We start from the raw sequence: 6,090 nt of genomic DNA on the forward strand, positions 1-6,090 counted from the left end.
CATTATCACTCCCAAGGGAGACAGGAACCAGGCTGTTCTCATCTTTGTAGCAGTTTTGGGTCAAACATCTGCTTTTGCTCTTCCAACCCTGGCATCTAGGCAAAACAAGGGAAGGGAAGTTTTCCTTCAGACTCTTGATGCCAAATGAGGAGTGCCCTGAGGCCATGGGTGACAGGGGGGTCAGCAGAGAGTCTGTGCTCTAGACTTGTGCTAAAAGGACAAAGAGAGAGGGCCCCAGGGATCAAAGCAGAGCTGAAGGAGCAGATAAAGGAACTGAAGGCAGGAAACTATTGATTGTTTCAGGGAATGTGGACTTCTGACTAGCCCTGTCCTTTGCTGCTTTCCTCACAAGCTTTCTCCCAGTATTGGTGCTTCCTCTTTTCAGTGTCACCGAGAACATCTCTGGGGTTTCCTGAGAGGCCTTAGTAGAGGATCCCATTTCCTGAGGCCCAGCCAGAGAACAGCCCTGTGCTGAGAGCCCCTCAACGCATGTCCTCACACCCCAGACAACCTCACCTGTACATCTTGGAAACAGCGGCTCCCATCTCCTCTGCACTAAAGGACCATGGGCATTGTTAAGAACTTTGATGTTTATTCTCTGGGTTCCTGGTGCCTGAGTCTGCTAGGACCTTATGTTCCAATTCTACTACCCCAACCAGTTTTCTAAGGTTCTGGTATCTAGTTAGGGAAGCCACTTGTGTCCCTAAGCTCCTCTGGCCCTCTAGAAAGTGACTGATTACAACAAAAACTTGCAAATTGGTCTCTTTAAAATTACCACCATCGTAAGTAGGATGGTCACTCACAGGATGATGCCAATAAGAGCAAAAGCCTTCATTTTTTGAATGCTTAGTGTCTTACAAGAATGAACAAGTTTATTTCTTTCAGCAACATTATGACATAAGTACTGTTACTATGCCTATTTTACAGATTAGGAAACCAAGGCCCTGAAAAGTTCATTGAGCTTTCCAAGAGCACATAGTTTAGCCTTAAAAATGGAATTCAGGACCTAGTCTACCTGACACTAATGTCCATCATCTTGACGTTATACACGCTCCTTGTGGGTATTCCCACTCATCTTCCTATGAGTTATAAAGAGAATTAAACACAGAGATGGAAGTTGGCCTCTGTGTTAGGTTAGCTACTAGAATGACCAAATCCCGCCCCCCCCCCAATTTCAGTGGTTTAATACAGTAAAAATGTCTTCGTTGCTCATATAGCAATCTGATAAAAAGCGTTCCTGGTGGCTTCCCTCCATGAGGTGATTCAGGGACCCAGGCTTATCTCATCTCATGGCTCTGTCACTTCTTAGAGACATGGAGGCCTCTGCCTCCAGAAGGGAGGGGAAAGAGAAGAAATGGCACACCCTCTTCTTACCTGCCTTGCCCAGAAGTGACACACATCACTTTTTGCTCACATTCTATTGGCCAATACTAGGCACATGGCCTTTCACAAATGAAAGGGTGTGGGAAATGCATTGCCTCCCTGGGATGCTAAGCCATTTCTTAGCATCAACTCTGCCCCATGGAAGAGGGAGCATAAAACGTTTGGTAAAAAGTTAGTTACCTTCTGTCCCAGCCTCAGTGACTATAAGCTCCTTCTATCCCATAGGTTCTATGGATTTATAATTCAATTTGTCTGTAATACCTGAAAATGTGATGAAGACTTGAAGGTCTTGTTAATATGACAGTATTCATGTGAGAAATGATCAAGACAGAAAATCTTTGTGGTAAATATACTCCATGGCCTGATGTTTTCAGCATCTGCAGCAAGCATCTGGACCTTTCCCCCTGTTCCAGTCAGTGTGGTCCATTACAGCATTTCAACAGGAGGGCAACATGGACTCCGGAAGCAGCAGCCTTGCTTGGGCTCTGTGACTCACTGGAGAGAGGTACTCAAAGACATGGTTTTTACATAATGTTTAGAAATAAGCAACTGAGAAGTGTGGAAACATGCCGTCCTGATTTACTCAGTTCTGTCGTTAAGTGCTGGCATTATCACCATCTGCCAAATGTAGAGTTGTTTAAAAATGAGTCACCTGGCACTGAAAACCATTTCTGCATAGAACGTCCCCCCACCACAACCCATCTCTTGGTATCAACGAAAAGTCTCTTCTGCTTGTAAGTTCTAAGAAGGCTGAGAACACGAGTTCCCCCAAGTGGCATTTCATTATTTATTCTCCAATGCAAAGACACCGATTTCCTTGAACCTTGTTGTACATTTGGTTTTCAAAGGATGCAGAATTATGTCGCGTGGACAAAGACAGTATTATTTCTTTTTTAAAAATTTATTTATTTATTTTGAGAGAGCGAGAAGGGGCATATGCTCCTGTGAGTGAGCAGGGGAGGGGCAGAGAGAGAGGGAGTGAGAGAAATCCAAGGAGACTGCGCTGTCAGCACAGAGCCTGGTGTGGAGCTGAATCTTGAGATCATGACCTGAGACGAAATCAAGATGCTCAACCGACTGAGCCACCCAGGCACCCCAAGGCAATATTCTTTTTTTTTTTTTTTTGGCAATATTATTTCTAAGTTATATGAGTACTAGCTGAATTAGACTCCTTTGAATTTTGTTCCCATTTCACATTCAGTACTTCTTTGATAGCTGAAAACCTAACCAATGGGAAATGCTGTGGTTGGAAACAGTACAATTTGTCTCTCTTACTCAAAAACATGCCAAGTGTCTGCCCAGTAGCTTAAATACTGAAAATAAGGTTTACGACTATTAATACATCTTATGTTAGATGATAGAGCAATGGAAGAAGGGAAAATTGGTCGGTATATTAACAACTATATTCATGTCGAAATAAGGTAGAAGGCTCATAACTATCACACCCTTGGTTTTTGCAACTGATCACATGGTCATAGGTGATATTTATAACTGCTTTCTTCTACCCATTCCATATTTCCTTTGCCTTTAGCAAGCATGTTGGTTGTGGCCTATTGCCAGGCTCCAAATCCTTATGCCTAACCCATTCACTGCTGTGTAACCCCCAAATCTGTCAGTCTTATGCAGGGCCTAGAACATAAGAAGACCATATAACATGATGAGACAGCTGATGGGATGGTGCTTGAAATGTCTACTGCAGAGAGATATTTGGAACTGTTCACAGGCCCCCATAGGTGATTCACAGCAGAGAATCTTAGGATCCAGACAATAAGCTGTATCATCCTCTGACAATAACTATTCTCCTTATAAAAGGCTGTGTTTGCTACTGGTTCTCACTGGAGACTGAATGCTTCACCCCAATCCACAAAGTTACCTTGTGACCTGAACTGACTGAAAACTCAGCCAGTTTTATCACAAGGATTTCTGTAAAAGTTGTCAGGAGGCCTGACTTAGGATCCTAACAGGGGCTGCCAGCCAGCTGGGCAATTTAAGCAGCCACCATCCTCGTCTGTAAAGTAAGGGCGCTACACTCACTGAGAAGAACCAAGCCAACCTGGTATCGGGCAGGATTCAATCGACTAGGTCTGTACAGAGAGAGATGTGTTCAACAGGGGTGTCTCCAAAAGAGTTGCTAAGCCCAGTTAGGCCCGTTACTCTCTTGCATGATTTCTTATTATCTTTAATATTCTACCGAGACTGTGGTAGGCAGGTGAGTAGAACATCTGTGAGGAGAGCGTATGAATTGTTTCCCAAACTTGATAGATCGATAGGTAGAGATTTTTTTTACAAGTAATATAAATATAAATATAAAAGCTTTAAAAAATCCCCTTTTATTGCAGGCACCTATTAATATCACCTGAAACAGGCTTCTCTGGAATATGGAATAGAAAATTCTGTTATTGAGCACCCTATAAAAATGATAAGTGGCTATTAAAATTAGTAACTCCGATGTCTGGCTTTATGGTTTTTCCATAGAAAATGGAGACTTCTTTTTAATTATAGGAATATCATCATACATTTGTCCAAACCCATAGAATGTACAATACTAAGAGTGGGCCCTGATGTGAACTATGGACTTTGGGTGATAATGGTGTGTCAATGCAGTTTCATCAATTGTAACTAAGACACCACTCTGGTGTTAGGATAATGATAATGGGAGAGGCTGTGGGTCTGCGAGGGCAGGGGATATAAGGGAACTCCCTCTTCTTTCCACTCCATTTTTCTGTGAGCCTAAAACTGCTTCAAAAAGTAAAATCTATTAATTAAAAAAAAATTCCAGTTGAGCGTGCTCTTTCCATGACTGCTGTATACCTGTTAGGTATACAGTGAGTATCATGAGAACATCATGATAATGGCATCATGAGAACAGAGATAAAGAAGGACACAGGCCTAGGTAGTAAAAACAAGACAGCTAATGACTGTCTCAGTATTAGGTTTGGATGTGAGATACCCAAAAGAATGGAGGCTTAACCAGGAGCAGTGCATTTCTTTCTCATGTAAAATCTTCTCTGCTCTCATCTTTAAAGTGGAGATGATTATAGTACTTAGTCATTTGGTATTAGGAAGAATTCAATGAGCTAATTAACGTATGAGAACTTCCTGAGCAAGGGGGAAATCCTGCTTTGGACTGAATAGCACCACGGCTGATTGTGCTAAGAGAACTAGAACTAGAATATTTTCTCCTGTAATCTGCTGTGATTTCCCATTAAAGGAAAAAAATATAGAAATTATATGAGGCAATACCAAAAGTAAAAAAAAAATCCCATTTTTTTTAAAAAAAGAAAGTTCTTAGCACAGTAGCTAGCATATAACAAATACATCTTTTATCACCATTATCATCATCATCCTCTCTCCTTACCTCCCCATGTCTGCCTTGCCCACTCATTCTTTTGATTCTGTTTATATGAAAAATGAAGTACTTTAGTGATGTGCTAATCCAGTTTGTGATTTTTTTTTTCCCTAGATTCGTAAGTCTCTTGATAGCTGGTTTTGGAGGATGGAAACACTGGGTAACCAGAGAGAGATTAGTGGCAAAAAAAAAAGTCGTAGAACAGCAATTTAGAAGTGTCCCATGGTGGTGGGAGTTTGGTTAGCTTTGTGGGACCTAGCATTTTCCATTATTTAAAATGTCTATTGTTTATTTTATTTTTCAATTGAAATAGAGTTACATATAATATTGCGTTAGTTTCAGGGGTACAACATAATGGTGCAATAATTATATGCATTACAATAGGTTCACCACATCTATTGTCTGCATTAAGTGATGACAGCATTTAGCTCCTGCCAAGCTAAACCATGGCCACATCTTCCACTGTGGTGATAATGCATCCAGTAGACAGATGGCTGAAGTCTAAGGGCTGGGGGGTCAGGGACAGTGTGGAGGGGTGCCATTGACAGGCCCTTGAGGACAGGATTCTGATGGAATAAGTGAGATCACATTGGATGTCAGCATGGACCAGCCATGGCCCTGGTGCAGTGACACACCCTAAAGCCCCTCCCCATCTGGGAAATAGAAAAGATGAAGTGACTAGGCTTATAGCCGAAATCACTGAGAAAACCTAGAACCGAGATTTGGGGGTTTTGGCCAGGGAGCAGAACAAGGGCTGGGTGGAGGCTAAGTGGAAGTGTGGACAAATAAAGAAAGGTTCACATGTGGCTTGTGGGCTAATGTGGCTATGAGAATTTATACTTAGCATATTGTGATAATTTTTAAGAATAATTACAATGTGAGCTGAAACTTGCTGGACTTTCTGTGTACCAGGCCCTGTGCTAAGTGCTTTGTGTAAGGGATCTTGTCATATCCTCACTGTGAACCTGGCAGGCGGGTACCATGACTCACACTTCATAGAGAAGGAAACTCTAATGAGTTCACACAAATGAACTCACAGAAATGAAGTGACAGACCCAAGCTCACAAAATTGGCAAATGAGGAGCTGGTTTCAAATCCAAGACCTGCTGATGTGGAGTCCTACACCCCTAACTCTTAGCCATAATGTTCCCTAGATCCACCACTTTTAAGATATCTTGCCTTCTATTGTGGTTCATTTTCGCATGCCTTACTTTTCCAGCTAGAGTATAATATTCTTGAGGGCAGGAGCATATCTAATTTATCTTGTAAAACTTTTCATTGAGGTATAACCTTGCTACACAAATAGGAAGTATGTATAATGACTCAAATCAAGATATTTAGAGCATTCTAGCACCAAA

The sequence above is a fragment of the Panthera tigris genome, chromosome A2 (genome assembly GCF_018350195.1).
Source record: "Panthera tigris isolate Pti1 chromosome A2, P.tigris_Pti1_mat1.1, whole genome shotgun sequence".
Taxonomy (NCBI): Eukaryota; Metazoa; Chordata; class Mammalia; order Carnivora; family Felidae; genus Panthera; species Panthera tigris.